This window comes from Poecilia formosa, unplaced genomic scaffold (genome assembly GCF_000485575.1).
Source record: "Poecilia formosa unplaced genomic scaffold, Poecilia_formosa-5.1.2 Scaffold236, whole genome shotgun sequence".
In the NCBI taxonomy this organism is placed as follows: Eukaryota; Metazoa; Chordata; class Actinopteri; order Cyprinodontiformes; family Poeciliidae; genus Poecilia; species Poecilia formosa.
Window position 1 is genome coordinate 522,740 of NW_006800175.1, and position 18,940 is coordinate 541,679.

Below are 18,940 nucleotides of genomic sequence, written 5' to 3' on the forward strand. Positions count from 1 at the left end.
AATAACAATAATAATAATTCCAATCTGCATAAATAGTCTAATTAATAAAAAAATAATTACTAAATTATTATATATTTAATAAAATCAAACTTCTACTTACAAGTAAAAAAAAGCTAATATTTACAAATCAATGAACCAGAAATATTCTAGTCCCTTAACATAAAATTTTAATTATAGCAAAAAATTCTAAATAAAAAGCGTAATCAAAATTAATTAATTTTATCAAATATAAACAAACATAGAAGTAAATAAAATCCAAATAATAAATAAATTAAGGAGTCAATAAGTTATTAAATGTTATTAAATTACATAAACCCTCAGGTGGAATGAATAATAATAACACATTGATTATTGCATACAATGTAATAGTTTTTGCTATTTCACAACAAAACAAGCTCCTCTTCCGTTTTTGGCACAAACATCAGCTCACTGACATCATCACCATATCGGCAGCATTCAAGAGTCAATAAACCAAAACTCTGCTCCGGGGAACACCTTCTATGTTTTTCACATTTCAGTGGTCAGACTTGTTTCTTCTTCACATTTGCAGAAGAGAATGAGGTTAAACTCATGGTTCGCTGTCAATTCACCCGTGATGCCTGAGTGACGCAGGTTTCATCGTCTGCAGCAGTCCGCGGTGATGAGCCTCCGCGGCTGACTGCGTGCAGTCCAGAGTTGTGTGACCACACAGACTGCAGCCTGAATGAGGACAGCACTAACAACAGGTTGCTGCTATCCACATTTAGACAGTTTATAGCTTAGGGAGCACGAAGTGCATCAAGTATTGGTCAGAAACCACTAAAACATCTGCCTTTTTCTCCTTTGAATTGACACATTATTGCACACTTTAGGATGAAGTGTTAACTTTAAATCCACGGCGTGACTGACCGCTGAATAGCAACTCCAAATGTCTGGCTACAGAAAGCATATCCATCAATTATAAGACTATAAAACTTAAATCTTCAAACCTAAAGGCCAGCTGTCTGATGTGTCCTTATTAAACCTGCTGCTGGAAATACTCAGGCTTTAATGCTGCCTTTTTATGGAGAACAAACACCACAAAAATGCAGGAACGCAGCAGACAGGTCAGGGAGAAAGTCACAGGGAAGTTTATTGCAGGGTTAGGTTAGGAAAACAACATGCCAAGCTTTTAACATTTGTGGAGCACTGCTCTATCCATCACCTGAAAATGTATTGTAAAAAACACATTCCTCGTGTGAAAAATACATCAGATAAATTTCTGATGCAGGTCGGGGTTGATGGGAAAACAAAATCCCAATTAAAGCAGCAGTATGTAACTTTTACAAAAATGTGTTTTTTTTTTACATATTTGTTAAAACTGTGACTGTGTCCTGACAGCATAATCTGAAACAAATAGTCTGTGAAAAAAACATCCAGCTCCTCTACTTCCTCCCTGTAGTCCTACTGCCATCAGCAAAAATACACTGCCAATCAGGCTTATGTAAATGCTGCAGCTTCAGGAGGTTCAAACACATTGTTTGTGGTTTTAATGAGCCAAAATGTGAAAAGGTTATTTTGCAAGGCTCTATGCATAGTAGAATGCTGTAAGGAATACATTCCTGCAAATCCTGCTAGCTAATAAAAATAGCCACTAGCTGCTGTTCAGTATATAAAATCCTGCAAAGTGTTTCCCAAAAGAACTGCAGAAGAAAATTGGCAGATAAAACAATATATTAGGCACTGGACCCAGTTCAGAAGCAACATTCTTAGTGACAGAGAGTAAATCCTTTAGGCTCTGTCAGCATGTCAAAACAGACACAAATCCCAATATGGGCAAGTTGTTTCATGCTATATACTGTTTAAGATAAACAATGCTGCAGATGTACTTAAATGTAACATACTTTTTGCATCTTCTGTGCATTACACAGAAGGTGCATCGATGCATTTCCAGCTGCATCAATAACAATTGATTAAAACTGTGAAATGCATGTTTGAATAGCAAGTGGAGAAAAAGCAGATTACATCATCCAGAATTTTTTTTCTCTCTGTGTGTGTTCATGAGAAACAGCTTAATAAAAGCAGAAAAAACTAAAAAAAATAAATAAATACAATAAAATCAGCAAAAAAAAAAAAGAAGCAGGTGAGAAGTCTCACCTGATCTGAGCCCTGCAGGCAGCGGCTCTGACACGTGATGTACAAACGAGGTTGAACGCCTCTCACCTCTTGGTGTTAAATTCAAACAATACCACTGGTGGAGCCCAGCCAGCATGTGTGTGCATGCGTGCCCATGTGTGTGTGTGTGTGTGTGTGGCGGGGTGGGGGTTTAAAAGTGAGCCGATAGCTGAATGGGAGAAAGCAGACCGCTGGCGCTGGTGAACAAACAGAGCAGTCACATCAAAAGGCCGAGGGCGTGAACACTAACGATGAAGTCAGACATTTCCCTGAAGTAAAACACCCTGAATGATGACAATAAAGAAAGTTATTATCGTTTAGATGCATTCCTTTGAACTGATGCAGGCAGGAAATAGATGAGGGTGGAAAGTCTAGATAGCCAAGGTTACAGGGTAATGTAATAGAGTAAGTAGTTATTTACTTGAAAAAATTTACTTTGTGAAAAGCGTCACAAATTGAGGATTAAATCAAATCCATTGGCAAATGCCGTTGTCCTTTACTTCACCCCAAGAGTAACAACAAAAGCTAGAAAAATCCTTGGGGAACATAGCTAACATTAAACTTTTCACAAGTTGTTTTATCAGGCTGTAAAACAATGCAGTCAATTATCCATGTTTTGTCACCTCAAATGTCAATGTTTCTTTATTGCTGTTTTACGAGATATGATCCACTTTGTGTAAGCCTAAGAGTGAAATGGAAATAAAAAGGATACATGGTTTCACAAACATCACAAAAAAAAAACAAAAAAAGGGTATACATATGCATTCCGCCCCCTCAACTCAGTCAGCCCTAAATAAAATACAGTACTCAGAATGGGGCAATCTGCTTAGAGGGCAATTATTAGTCATGCGTTCCACAAATCTAAATTTTATGAAACAGTGACAGTAACAAAGCTATTGTTGAAAGAAGACAAGTCCTGTATGACGTTTCTCGTGAAGGACACAAAGCAAAGCTATGGAAGAAAACGTCTTGGACAACTCACCGCTCTGAACACAATCACAGATGGTGGTGGCAGCATCATGATGTGGGGATGCTTTTCTTCAGCAGGGATAGGCCAGTTCTGGAAGAAAAAAATGTTAGAATTTGCAAAAGATTTGAGACAACAGGACAACAACAATAAACAGCAAGAGTTAAAGAATGGCCCAGTCAAAGTTCAGTCGAATCGAGAATTTATGACTAGATGTGAACATTTCTTTCTACAACCAATATGATTGACTTCAGCTATGTTACATAGAAGAATAGGTGAATATTTCCAATTAGATGTAAACAAGTTGACTTAGGTCATCACCAAGATATTTACATATGTCACAACTTTCCACAAACTTTTTAAGATTTACTAAGACATCTCCTTATGGGTGGGAAAAAGGTCAGGACTGAAATACATATGAACATTTCTTAAAAGCCATGTCAGTAAATACAACAGCATATTATCTGATGTGGTGTCACAGTGGTGGGAAACTCAGCCAACCTTTAGCAGTCGTCTTTGAGCTCTGCTTACTGGGTGGACATCCCCAGTTCATTCATTACCTGCAGTCCTGCAGAAGCTTTGCGTGGGCTGTGACGCCTGACAGCACATTCCTGTACACCAGTGAAAAAAGAAAAAGGAGTGGGAGTTGACAGAGGTTTATTTTAATGAGCTTTGTGTTTGTTTAACCTCTTTCCTGTACCTCCAGATCCCAACATGAAAGCGAGCAGAAGTCAGAATCAAAAAGCCTGAACTGGCACAGTGTGTGTTCGCTTGAGTCTTCTCAGAACAGGCAAAAATGCCCTGGATGAGTGTTTTCCAAAAAAGCTCAAGCATGCAGAGGAGGGACCAAGGTACAAGAGAAAGGGTGATAAAAAGTGACATGGAGCAATATCCAGTCTAATGAGCTTTGCTTTGCTCAGCTGACCACATCTAAGAGTTTTTGGAGGCTAGCCAAAGAAAAGGTTTTTAAAGTCTGTTAGATGGCTTACACCTGGTGTGCTGCCAGACCTGAAGAATACCAGACAGTCAAGTGACCACAAACCAACTAAAAAACAACTCCCATCCCTTTGACATAAACTGTGATCAAGAGAAAGTCACTTTAGCATAAGAACTCCATGCTAATAATTCACACAAAACAAGCTTGGCAAATTAAAAAAAATAAAATAAAAATCGGCTCTTAAGAACTAGTAAATGTAAATGAGCTTACTTAATAATCTAAGCTAGGTCATGTTGCGTTTTCTTGTTCAGTACTCATGTTCACAATGAACACTTCTTTTCGTCAGCTGTGTTCACTTTATCGCTAACGGTTAGGTTGAACTTCTTCGTTTTTAGAACAGTGCTGCCTACACAAAAAAACTCGCTCTTATTGCCCCCAGTGGACAACAGCAGTACAACATGCATATACATAATATTAAACAGAAAGTGACAGGATACAGAACTTGCAGCTGTGCGTTTCAAAGTAAATTAGAAAACACGAACACATAACACAAAATAACTCAAAGACGAGTTAAGATGAGGACATATTCTAACAGGTCAGCTTTCATTAACTTATCTAAGCTAATGTATCTTAGATAAGCTAAGTTAGCTTAGCATTAATATTCTTAATGATGCATCCAGCAATATAATATTTAATTTCAAATTGTTTCCCACTTTTTGATTTAAAAATACGTAATAAGATCTTAAAACATTACTAGCAGTATATGATTATTAAATTCATCCGGGCTAGTTACATGTTTTTGTTTGATTAGATAAGTTAGCTTATATTAGCTATTGTGACCTAGCTTTAATTTGTGCACCATTTAGCATAAAATATAAATCAAGTACAACTTCTAAAAAGTTTGTGTTTTGAAGGTCAATTTTCAGCCTGTTTATCTGTAACTTTGCAGAACTTTGGTGTTCTTCAGTTTTGTTTCTTATTAGTATTATTCAGGGGGATTTTTTTTGCTGAACATTTTATCATGTTTGAGCTAAAACCAAAACAAGACAGGGTTTTCCCCAGTTTCAGTGGAATACTATTCATATCATTATGGTGTTAAATTTCAGACCTATATGAATTACAGAAATTAAGTTAAAACTTCAATGACTCATGCTTAATTTACTTGAAAATGAAAATACCTTTAGTATATTTTAAGTTTAATAACAATTATTGACAACAGATTTTAGCCATTGATTGTAATCCCTTGTACACTTGTTGATGTTAAAGGGGACAGTAGTGGATAATTTAACAATAAAGTTTTGATTTTAATTGTCTTAACTTGCAGTTTTAAGGCAGTAAATCAGTTTCAGGAGCCGGATTCTTCTGTAGGTTTACAAGGAAGAGCACAATTTATTGACACAAATGATTTCTGAGATGAGTAATTTTTTCTCTGCATGATGCGATTTGTAGTTTTGTCTCACCACAATGACACCTGAACTCCCCAGGCACACCAACAAATCCCAGAATGACACCAGTGATACCAGCTAAAAAACCAAAAAAGAAGAATTACATTTAAAACATTAAATAAGGATGTGCTTTGGAAATAAGTTTTTCAAAGATTATGAAATTTAAAGATTTTACAACTTTCAAGGACCTTTCAGAAACTGAAAAACAATCACAACTAGCCAGTGTTCAGATGTTTGCTTTTAAGGTGGCTACTTTTTGTCTGAGCTGGTTAACTTTTAAATTTCAGCTTTTTTTTTCTTTTCTCATTTCTGTTATACAAACAAAATATATAATAGAGAAACTGTAAGGCAATAATTTCTCCTAAAGAAGTTGTGAGTCAATTCAGCATGCATTCTTCTAATTATTACTAATTATTACTAGTGGGAAATAGTTCTTTAATTCACTGAATTGTCCCAACAGTACATATTTTTATGCTGGTGTCTATTGACTTAAGAAACCTCAATTTCAATAAACAATTTGACCATACTTGTTACTATATAGAAAGTGGCATAAAAAACAACCCCATTTATACTTTTCTAACTTCCAGTATAAGCTAGCTGTGCTACAGCACTGAAATTAGCTTGTGTGGGGAAAAAAATCAATAAGTGGAACTCTGGATCCAGTCGTGTTATTTATTTCTTGCCCTCCTCTTTAACAGCTTTAATTAGTTCACTGAGCATCTCTGCTTGTTAATTTTTTTTTTTCGGCAGCTTATGTAATGTTGAAATTAGGTTGCCATGTCCACCACTTACCACAAGGGGGAGCTGCTGCCCAGGCAGCTCTCATACCTCCACCTGTAAACAGACCGCTTCAGGCGCACAATCGACTGAAGTCAACGTGACAATTAAATTTTAAGATTGAAACTGAGAGTGAAAGATTTTGTATCGTTATTTATTCGATGTCGTGCAAAAGAACGGTGCATGCATAACTATTTCAGCTTTACGGTTCTCAAACTTACGGTTTTTCATTCTTTTACCTTCAGTTTCATTTTAAACATTCTCAGAAATGTTTGGGTAAATGTGTAGATTACATAACTGGGGTGTTTTCAGGATTCAAGACATGAAAAATAACCCACTTTTGGTTTGTGGTGCACTAAACCCAGACACTGGTGTGTAAGACATAAACCAATAAGGCAGTCGATTCTGTCAACAACAGTCGTAACATGCAACCTCTATCGAGGATTGAATGTAATTCTATCGGGGTCTAGCAGCTTTACTGCATGTTTTTCTCAACATTTTTTACGGTGTACATGCTCTGTTTCACTCATTTTTCCCCTAAAGTCATCACCTTTCACATTTATTTTGAAGTATCTCATCAGACAATTAGTTGATGGGAATTGATGCCACTGACTCAGCTGTTAATCACATGTAAAAACAACAACACTGAAATTCTGCAGTAAGGTGTCTTGTGGGTGTGAAATGATCTGTTAAAAAGTACAAGTGGCTCATAAGTAGAGTGAAAGGTTTTTCCCTGTCGCAGTAAGCAGCGCTCACTGGTCTTCAGGTGGCTTCAAAGGCGTCCTTGATTAACTGGATACCACACATAAAAAAAGGAGTACGGATACTGACATACTGACAATTTTATTCATAAAAGTGTGCACCTTTTTTCAACTTTTAACAGTAACAAGTGCCTAAAATGAGCTACAAAAATGCTGAAAATAGGCAATTTAAAAAAAAAAAAGTACATAGGTTTAGGATTGGCTGCAAAGCAAATCCCTCCCCTTTTTCACTTGCGTCCATATATAGTCGTGTCTTGATTTCCAGGTCTCAAATATCAAAGTCCTCATGACCACATCAGTTATACACAACAAACATAAATGTAAGCTAAAAAAGTTTCAAAAGTTCACCATTATGACCTTTGGTTTCATGTAAATAAAACACCCTGCTGGCCCTTTAAGAGCAACCGTGGCAGTTGTACTACTAGGTACTTCCCAAACTCAATGAACCACAGGGGGGCCCAGTCAGGGTGTATCTATGTCCTGTCAGAGAAAGGGGAAGTAGATACTATTAAAACTCATCTGTGTGTACGCATATGCTTCTAAAAGATGCTGTGAAACTGAATCCAACACTGTCTGCTTCCATCTTTGCATCCTTCCTAGTTAGTCCAAAATCCTCAATTGTGCGTTAATTGAATCTGCAGCAGTGAGCTTCTGTGGCCCCAGCAGCAGCAGCAGCAGCAGCCACCGCCTGCAAGACACAGAAAAGGAGACAACATGTCCTGAAATGACTGTCTGCAAAACAAAAAAAATACTTTCATCTCACAGAACAGGTCACTGAAAAACACTTAATGCAAACACAATGTCTCTTTCACAATGAGTTGATCATCGTTAGAAATGCATTTGGTTTTCAGTAAACAGCGGGGAAAGACACAGGACATGTAGTTAAAGAAAGTACGCACAAAATCTACAACAGTATACAAGCACGCCATTGTTATATCTTCAATTGCTGCATTTTGACCACTAAAACCGCTACAGCAGAGAACTGCAGGTTTATACAGATTAATATTAGCACCCTATTAATGTATTGATTGCTAGCACCAACTGCAGCCATTCTAGTTGTTTCATCTTTGGTGCATGTGTCCCGATGGGATGCTAGGCAATTAGCAAAAGCTCCAAACTGCTATAAAACAAGTCAGGATCAAACCATCAACAATCAGAGGAGGCAGCTGAAAAGAACTCTATTGGTTGGGACTGAGTGATTTATATTTGTACTTTTACAATTTCATAAATACAGTTTTGAAAAGTACATCAACTTACATTCAGTACTTTGGTGATTCCATGATTTATTTATTTACAGTGCTTTGAAAAAGTATTTGCCCCCTTACATGAATAAACCAAGTAAACGTAAAAAGCAATTTTCAGATGGGAATTTAATTAATTATAGAGAAAAAAGCCATCCAAGCCATGGCTTTTAAGAAAAACAATATTGTCCCCTTATGTGTAACAGCTAATTGTGACTGCTGATGTCAAGCTTTTGTTATAACTGTGAATTAGTTTTATACATCAATGTGGAAGAATTTTGAGCAGCTCTTCTTTCTAGATCGGTTTTACGTCATCCCAAAGCATCTCATATGGGTCTGGACTTCGACTAGGCCACTCTGAAGCACAGTTGTCAGTTTTTTTGAGGCATTCAAAGTTGGACTTGACGGTGAGTTTTGGATTATTGTCTTGCTGCAAAACCCAAGTGTGTGTGAGGTGAAGTTCAAGAACTGATGATTTCAACAGTTTCTGGTAGAGAGAAAAATTTATGGTTTTGTCAATCATTTTCTTAAATCATTGCCTGAATATTGCAGAAGGATAATGATCGGAGAATGTGAGCAAGTCTAACTCTGCTATTTACTGGAAAGAATATTTTGGAGTGACCTAGTCAAAGTCCAGACCTTATTTAAGACCATGATCTTAAACTGGATGCTCATGCTTAGAAAACTTCCAGTGTGCCTGAATTAAAACAACTTTACCAAGTAGAGTAAAAAGCATCGTTAAAGGTCAAACAATGAGTTAGTTTTTTTTATCTCATCACTTGAAAAATTTTTAACGTAGGTCATCTTTGTCTGAATTTAAAATGAATTCAATGACCTCAAACATTCATGCTTAAGGGCAGAAGTAAATATTTCTCTGAAGCTCTTAAATGTCTGTCCAAACTTATGACTAAAGCTGAACTAATCACTCACACAAACACTTAGCACATTTCTCTGGAACATCGTAAAGTTCAGCATCTTGCTCAATAACGTGTTGAAATGTGATCTGGAAGATCATCGCAATACAAAGCTGCACCAGCAGCTTTATTTAAACTATTATTCAAGAAGGTAGCAGTCACAGTCAGTATCACAGCGGAGCTAAAGAAGCCTCTGACTGAAGACAGTTTGCTGCTGTTTGTTCGTGAGGAAGAGGAGGCTCAGGGTTTTCCATAAACGTCTCATTTGGTGAAGAACCATCCTTTGCACAATCATCTCCAGACGTGCCAGATAAGTCCCCAGAACAGAACATGCCGTCTTCAGCAGCTTGCTTTGCTTTTCTTAACAAGTTTTATAAATATAAAAACAACTAAATGTGTAAGCAAAAACAGTGACGATCGTTAAAAAGAGAGCGGCAATTTGGATTATTTTATTTGAAGGACAGGCATAAATGATTAATTTATTAATGAGTTCCTCTAAGTGTCTCATTTTGTATTTTTGTTTTTCATTAATTTTTTAAATTTGATAATATTGATTATATTTCCTGTGATTGCTATGTGTATTTTTGACCAGTCTGCATTTTCTTGTGCAACTTAGTCTCGTTTTAGTGATAGAAGATGATTTCCTCTTTAAATTTGAAGCGGTTCATCCCAGCGGTTCAGCTTTTTTGCTGAATGGTCATCCTGTTTATGTGTGAATGTGCCACTGATTCATTTAATTATTTCCTGTATTATGTGATTTTATTTAAACACAAACTGTTTGGTGATTTGTGATAACCATGATGATGGCCATGCATTAATCTGAAAATAAAGTTGCTTCTTATACGTTGAGTCTTGCAGAAGAGAAAATCGATTTTAGTTCATTAACATCCACACAATGATCAAATAAAATGCCAAATGTTTCTGTGAAGGAGTTCCTGATCAGAAAATATGTCTTCAAATATTTAAACTGAAATATCAAAGAGGAATTATTTGTAGTTGAAGACAAGAAGTTACAATTTCACGCTCCACTAAACAAAGTTATTTCAATAATAAAGAAATTATTTTTTTAATAGTTTTCTTTCCCTGTAGTTGAGATTTCAGACATGCCCCCCCAAAAATTGACTTGGACAAACTTGTTGGCAAGTTTGTCCAAGTCAATGATGCATAAAGAATTAAATTAATTATTCTTTTACTGGATGAATTCTCACTGAAGATTTTATGGGAAAAAACCCCTCTATTTTGCAGAATTACTAGTTTACAGTTAATTCTGTTCCTGCTGTCACATGGCTTAGCATACAAAGAGTTCATCAGATTTTTGCTTGAAATCATCTCAAACAGAAGACAGGCCCGCAGCATCCTTGATCCTCCACCGTACTTAAAAAAAAAAAGAATTTTATTAGCTTTAAAATAATCAACTTAAAACAGTAAAGCATGCATTATAAAAATCATCTTATGGATCCTCTCCAGCACCATTGAGCAAATTTACCTGAATTACAGGTTTTGTTTTTCAAATGTATGAAATTTTAGGACCATGTTTAAGACCATTAGGATTTAAATAAACACCTTAGATAAAACTTACAAACTATTTCACTGAGCTGATGTCTTAAAGAAGACGTCCAAACTAAATTTTTTTTTTTTTTTTTGACATGCAACTCAGTTGCTTTCACACCTAAGCTACCTCAATTTTACCCCCCTGTATGTTTCATTTACTCAAATAAAAAGCTGGATTTTTCAAAAAGTGAGCTGTGCTGCTACAGTGAACAAGTATATCTGGTTTAAATGGGCATATTTATGTATTTATTTATTTTGTAAAGATTAGGGATGACTAAAGAAATCCCGGATTTCTATTTTAAAATCAATAATCTTTATGGTTGGATGAGGTTACTTATCAAGTTTTCAAACATGAAGCAGAAGACGAGTACTTAATTGAACTCGCTCCTTTTAGGAAGTTGTAAAAGCCACGTCAGTTTGTCTCAGCGGTTGTAAAGCTGGGGTGGAAACCGCCTGAAGAGGAGGCAGTGACGTCGTAATGGACAGCTGTGTCTCAAACTGGAGCTTCTCAGGCTGCTGCTCCTCCACTTCCTGCACTTCAAGGCAGCACGCCCGCTACAGAAAGCCACTCAGGAATATATGCAGAAGCCGTCATAGGAGGTGTTGAACCGTTTCACGTTCAAGTGGGTTGGGGACTTCACCTAAGTGATGACAGAGAGCTGCTGATGGATTTGGGGTTTTGTCATCAGGTGATGATTCAGTGACATAGATGCATTAAAAGATGCTTCAAAGAAGAAAATACCTCACTCGTATTTCTGAAAGATGTGGGGTTGATGTCGGAAACTCATTTTCTTAATAAAGTTGCTTCTGAATCCAGTCAAGTCGTTGAAACATGCAGAACAAGGAACCAGGAAGAAAAATAACTGGGGAAAAATCATTTTAGGTTCTATTCATAGTGTAGAAATTAGAGATGCAAAACTCTTGCACAACCAGCTCTGTTATTACTCATTAAAAAAAATATTTCACTGTTACTGAACAATCTGTTCACCATCTCTGGCGTACTGTACTGTAATGATGTTTTACTTTACTATGCACATTTTTGGAAAAGTGATCCAAATCAGTTGCACATCCCTTGGATTACAAATCTGATATCTTTATTTCTGATAACTCCACAGACTTTTCTAGTAATCTTGATTTTTTATATCCTTTTTACACTTTAAAATCTTTATATCTGATGCTGCGGTTACACTTAAATTTCCTCTTCGCGCGGCATTAAAGGTCGTTTCTATTCTATCAGCACTTAAAAATATCCATCTGAAGTGGTCGTATAACAGAAGACATGCTTCCTCCTGCTGTCACATTTCCAAACTTGTCCCATCATTCGCTCGCTGTAAAGTTGATTTCCCGGGCAGCTGTAAAAAGTGGCAGCAGGAATCCGGGATGCCACGTGTCATATCAGGGAAAGTGTTATTTCCAGGGGCCTGACAGAGTACGAGAAGGAATGTGGGTGAGGTTAGCAACCAACACGGCTCAACTGGTACCGCTTCCTCCTCCTCCTCCTCCTCCTCTTCTTCTTCTTCCAGTGATCTCACCCTATTTGTAGAGGTCTGGTATCTGAGAGCTGCCTGGCTGAAACGTCAGCTGTGAATCACATGAACCTTTACACAGCGGCCCGGCTGGACCGGGGCCCGGCCGGCTCTGCTGCACGCTCATATCTGAACCGGCACTTTCACTAGCGTGCCCCTGCTATTTATAAATGGAAACCAAACTAGCTGCTGCTAACACACTAAGCCATGCAGGAGTGCTTGGATGGCATTTCTCACTGTGACTCTAGAGCTCTGTGGGAAATCCCATTTTCATCCGCTGCTGAATAAACCAGGTCAGCCACTTGATCGCTTGATATTGCTGGGAGGCATTGTCTCATCTGCAGCGGGTCATGCAGGGTACTGGCTGGCTGCCGTTCACTGAAAACTGCAATGCCACAGCCAGAAATTAGCAGGAAGAAATATGGATGTTTATTTGGTTAAACGAGCAAATAGCGGGGAAAAATATCAAAAAGGTACAACAGGAAATAAAGTGAACTAATAGGAACTACACCTACTACACTCTCACCATTCTCACATACAGAAAAACAGCCTGTTTAACAATTAAGTGGATGCTTAAAGTCAAGAAATATACAACGGATATTAAAATTATAGTTAAAAAGATGCCTGAGATTTAAATGCGAAAGGAGACTGTGGAAAATCACAGTAAAGTTAAGTTATCCAAGAAGAATCTTCCTGATATTTGCAAGTTGGGCAGTCTGAAAATCACGACTATCTAAGATGTTTACTAATTAATCTCCCAAAAACATGTTCTGGAATCAAGTCTACAAAAATGAAAAAATAAAATATAAACTACAATCAGAATTACACAAGTAAACATGACACATTAACTCCTCTCAAATTAATCGCAACATCCAATTTCTGGCTAAATACATTCAATACCTTCCCGTCACTTTCTGTATAATTTGCCAACCTATTGCTCTGTGTTGAAACCTCAGCTGCTTGAACACATTTTATGTGGTTGCAGGTTGGTGCAGACTCCACCCAAGATCAAATCTGGAAGAACACACTTCCATACATACAAAAAAATATATATTTAAGTAAGCATTTGTGATTTTTTTTGCGGATAAAAACAGAAAATAAACCAAACCAGGCTCTGGATATTTGCACCTTTCAGCTAGAGTTTGGCGAGAGATACTAAGTTATCAGTCAGAATAAAGGTAGAAAAAAACAAGTCTTTAATTTATGTCAAACTGAAATAATTTCAGTGTATAAAAAAGTGCAAGTGTAATGTTTTGGTAGACTAAGATACAACAAATACCATGCAAAAATATATCTAGCCAGGTGGAATATCTTTTATGTAAAGTGGTAGTCATCATGATGGTAGAAAACAGCAAGGTAAATGTGGTTTAATGTTGCAATATTCAACATTAATATCACAATTTCACTTCATGCAGGCTTACTGTGTCATATTAAATCATCTTGCAGTGAAGACGGTCAATCCAGCATTAATTGGAGAAAATATGGGAAAACAATGAAATTATATAAACTGGACGTTTCTGCAAAATTCATAAAGAAACAAAAAGTCAAAGTTTTCAGCAACGAGACAGTTTAAGCTGCTTTACATGAATGATAACCACACAAAACACAATGAGCAAACAAAAAAGAAGCATTACATCACAGTGGCAGAATAAAGAGAAGTAATAAAAAGCTGAAATTCAGAGAAGAATGAATCTATTTTCCCGACAAAGAAACTCTAGACTGGTGGGTTTTTAGTCTGGCTTTAAAGGAATTCAGCTTTTCAGCTGTTTTGCAGTTTTCTAGAGTTTTTTTTTTTTCCAGATTTGTGGTGAATAAAAGCTGAATGCTGCTTCTCCACGTTTGGTTCTGGTGCTTCAGAGCAACCCAGAACCAGAAGACCTGAGAGGTCTGGAAGGTGGATACAACAACAGCAGGTCTTTAATGTATTGTGGTGTTGAGCCGTTCAGTGATTTATTAATGAACAACAATATTTTAAAGTCTATTCTCTGAGCTACAGGGAGCCGGTGTAAAGACTTCAGAACTGGGGCGATGTGCTCGATCTTCCTGGTTTTAGTCAGATTGCAGCAGCAGCATTCCAGATCTTTATTTATTTTTTAGGCAGACCTGTTAAGACATTGTTGCAGTAATCAATGTGACTAAAGATAAATGCACGGATGAGTTTCTTGAGTTTCACAAGATAGCAGCCAGTTAATGATGCTGCAAAGCAGTTGACCCCAACATTAAAGGAGCTGCAGGATTTTTAGTCAAACTCTTGTGTTTGTTTTACATTTGACATCAACATCCTGAATTCTCCACCTGTCCAGACCGAGATCACCAACTTTCACAACCTGAGGAGCCATTTTGTAAAATGTAACCACGACAAAATCCTTAGAAAAACAAAACAAGAAAGATCAACTTTAAGAATTACCAGCTGTAAAATGTTGGTCAAAGGACAACAATTTTATTTATATTAAGAGATTAACAAACTATAATAGAAATGATCATGAAAACCTTCTCTTCAGTGGAAAGTAGTTTGACGCCAAAGTTTATCTTGACTGGTCAACCTTATTTAGAGCGACAGCAGAGATACTGAGCATCTTCAGACTCAGCCATCACAATGTAACTCGGTGGTGGCAGCATCATGGTGGGGTTTTTTTGTTCAGCTGGAACTGGGTTGATACTATGAAACGCTCCAATCATCAACCCACTTTCACCAAGTCTGTTAGGCTGCTATGAAGCTGACGATGAAGAGGGATTTAACTGGACTGTAATACATCCAAATTATTAAAGTAATCAGTTCAGGAAAATGCCAAATTGTAGGAATGGTCTAGTCAAAGCTCAGAGCTAAATCTGACTGAACACAAGCCTGAACTTTTGTAAGTTAAGAGTGAACTTATACTACCAGGTTAAGGCTCGGCATGGGCAGGTTGATTCTTGGTTGTCTTGTAATCGCAGCCAACATCTAAGCTGAAACATTGAACAACTTATGTCACCTGAAGAAGGAAGAAAAGATTTATTGCTTAATCTGGTCTGAACACAGAAAAAAAGACAACTTGAGCATGTTTAACTGGCTCAGACCTCAGCGGCCTTTCAGAAAGCTCTCCAGCACCATGACAAATCCACTTCAGTGGGTTAATGGGTCATGAAAGATCGGTTGGATCTGCTTCTAACCAGCTGAATGAAGCAGCATCCCGTTTCTGCCGCCCAAGCCAAGCTGCTCCAGCTGCTTCTTATCTCAGCTGTAACGTGAACCGGCAGGAATCCGCAGCCAGTGCTGATGCTGGCGTGATCTGGGACCCATCTTTCATCGGCAACAAGCTCATTACCCCAAAAACCCTCTCGGGGCGAGATGAGAAGCATTGGAGGCACCTGTCGGCGCAAACAATCCAGGAGGAAGGTCAAAGCTCCGATCTGGATTGTTCCAGAGCTCACGTCAGAAGACGGTTCCTCGATGCAGCACGGGATCCTCACCATTTAGTTGTTCTGAGTTCAAGAAGTTCCTTAAGAGCTGCGGCTTCATTAGCGATCTGTATTTCTGACAGACAGCTGCTCCTAGGAGAGCCGCAAGGCTCCTTCAGAAAGCAGAAATTTCTCCTCACACTGAAACACTGTTATCCTGTGGAAGTGGGCTGCAAGATTCTTTCACGTCCAAACCAGAAATAAATTGGCTCAAGACGTTTGAGCTATTCTTTGTAATGAGTCAGCATTGCTAATGTTTCTCCTTATGCAGCTGCTCACCCCATAATAAGTCTATTTTCTGCTGCCAAGGACCACACATATGAAAAACTGGGGATATTCCAAAGGTCTCTTCCTGCCTGGCTTTCAGGCTTATGAATGGCAACAGATGAGGCCATGAGGAGAAACTAAAAGTGCCTTTTTTGAGTTTTCTCTCTAAAAAATAAAAACACATTTTAATCAAACTTGAACCCGGCCATGTCAACTGGCACCGCGATCAGGTTCAAGGCGCAGAGGGAACCGGAGCGCCCTCTCGCCGTCTTTTTTACACGAAGTCACCACAGCTGCTGCCGCTCTGCCGCGGAGGCCGAGCGAAAGGTCGGCTCTCCAGCTGAAGGTCGTAAATCCAAGACGTAAAAGAAGGAAAGACTTACGCACTGCTCAACAGGTGCAGATCCAGAATGAATGGTCACTCCTCTTTCGTTTTATTCCCACTCCCTCCATGGCATTGTGAAGAAAAAAATAAAAAGAGGAAGCTGGAGCATTCAGACTCCAGAACTTACAGTGCCTGGCAAGAAGAGGAGTTTGGCTGCAAGACAACGCCAAGTGGTGCATGATCGTAAAGTGGAAGGAAAATGACTCATTGTTTTATTTTTATTTGTTGCAAATATAAATGTGAGGTGTTTGGTTTTAATTGCAGGTCTTTGGAGTGTGTCTTTATCAGCTTTTTACATCTCAAATAGACAGAATCTGTAGCAACATGCTACAGATTCCCTATTATACTCAAGTATGGGCTTTGACTAGGTCAGAGGTCTGCTCTCTTTACAATCAGAAGTGACATTTTTGTCCTCATTCCAGATAAATGAAGCTTCACTAGAGCTAGACATGACATACAGGAATTTTTTTGTTATTTTTAAAGAACCACATTTTAATTTTGTGTTTTTAGTCTTTAAATTTAAGAAAAACTAATATATTTTTTTTCCAAAAGAGAAGATACATCTTTTCCACTAAGGTGTGTTGATATTTGTGGAAATGTAGAAAAATATAATTACAATTAGGCCATAAAAATATAATCTCATCACTGGAACAATTGTGCTAAAAAAACCTTACTGGTACTCTTCGTGTCATACTGTGGTGGAAACGTAATGCAATAATTCCTTGAAAAAATTGTAAAACTGACATTTTTTATTATATGTACATTTAAAGCATTTTCTTCTCTTGACAAGGGACATATTCTTGTTCTATTGGCAGAGATTTCTTTTTTATTTTCAGCAACATATATAAAAATTAAGAGCACACTGCAAGGAACCCCATTAAAAACCTCTTGGTTTTTCCACCAAATATGGATTCTGAACTCTTCCTGATTTAAAACTTTAGCATTATTGTTTCTAAATGAATATGTACTTGTTTTCTTTGCACTATTTGAGGCCTGGAAGCACTGCATCTTTTTCATTATTTCGACCATTTCTCATTTTTTGCAAATAAATACTAAATTTTTGCTTGGAATATCAGAGACAAGTTGCTCATAGATTAAAAGAACAATGATCATTTCACTCAAACATAAATCTATACAGAGTAAAATCTGAGATGCTGATCATTTTGAAGTGGTCTTGTAATTTTTTCCAGAGCTGTACACAGTTTCTACTTTTTTTCTCGTTTCTGAAAGATGAATGTTTGCAGTGTTGATATATTGTTTTATAACCCAACACACTTCTCCATACACACATCTCTGACTTATCTACTGTGTTCCTTGGTCATCATGTTTTTATTCTCCAAATGTTTGGTTCCAACAAACCATTGAGGATTTTACTAAACATCTGGATTTATACTGAGATTAAATCCACAGGCTAGATCAGGTGACCTGTGAAGGTTATTGGTTGAATCAGATTTTACTTGGGGGGTATCAGAGTAAATGGGGCAGAATAAGAATAATCTTTTCAGATTGTTTTTTCATAAGAACAATGAAAACCATGCATCGTTTTCTTTCCGCTTCACCATTATGCACTACTTCATGCTTGGTTTGTCTCATAAAATGCTAATAAAATACAATAAATTACAGTTTTAACCTGACAAAATGTGGAAAAACCTCCAAGTGCTGCAAATATTTTTGCAAGACACTGAAACAAGCATCAATTAAAAACAACCGTATTATGTCTTGAATCATTTTTTAAGCATCAGATATTTATGAATGCACATTTTCACCAACCATCAAACCTTCATTGAAACTACAGTAAAGCGATTTAAAGCCCATCTCATTCGTTGGCTGCACCTCTCAGCTTCCTCATAATGAAAAGCTTTGACACATGAGCTGCATCCAGTGAAAGTGAAATAGTGACCACGGTTGTATATTTCAGCGTGGACGACAGGACATGAATAATGCATGCATGGTGGTGTTGTTGTTTTTCTTTTTCTAGCATAAATCTGTAAACGGATCTGCATTTAATTTTCTTACAACCTGACAGATCCATTTAATAAATAGGCAACTGCGATATACTTGTTCGGTTCTTTAAGTCAATTTGCAAAGTGATGAAGATGTTTGGGACGCCTCCACCAAGGAAAATTTATCTTTTAGGTTTCAAACACTGACACAACCTGAGACATAACTTCACAGACTTCTGATGTGATCAGCTTGCAAGTCACGTTAGTTATGCAAAAAACTACTCCTGAAACGTTATCTACTCCTCCTCCTCAGTGTGTCTGTCTCAGCTATGCGTCCTCTCAGAGACAAAGCTCAGGAGTTGAAACTCAAGAAGAGTCACTTGTCTTCTCCTCCACACTCTTTGTTACGCAGATCAGGAATCCCACCCAAGTTGAAGATTTAAAATAAGAAGGTGTGGAGTTACATTACTATTTATTTATCCAATTATCTTTAACAAGTAGTTTCAGTTCCTGGAGCTGAAAAGTAAATCTTTCCTGAGAACAAATTTGAGGTCAAAGGAAAGAAAAATGAGACAGTTGGTTGATCTGCCCACCAACAGTGACCCGAAACTCAAAAATCTGCTTTTTTTGCGATTACTAAATACGCTGAGGCTTA

At 37.4% G+C, this 18,940-nt stretch overlaps 1 long non-coding RNA gene across 4 annotated transcripts in view; it reads right to left on the minus strand.

Moving 5' to 3' along the window:
- The window catches only part of LOC103149784 (uncharacterized), a 50,033-nt gene that overhangs the window by 11,881 nt on the left and 19,212 nt on the right, over positions 1–18,940 (minus strand). Inside the window, exons 2-5 of one of the 4 annotated variants that reach the window (XR_001664351.1) lie at positions 6,275–7,708; positions 5,498–5,560; positions 3,602–3,711; positions 3,116–3,193 (exon numbers count right to left, since the gene is read on the minus strand). This is a non-coding gene — a long non-coding RNA (uncharacterized LOC103149784). Of the gene's footprint in view, positions 1–2,115; positions 2,418–3,115; positions 3,194–3,601; positions 5,561–6,274; positions 7,709–18,940 lie in introns of all 4 variants that reach the window. The other 3 variants (XR_001664349.1, XR_001664350.1, XR_001664348.1) reach the window with 3 other exon arrangements.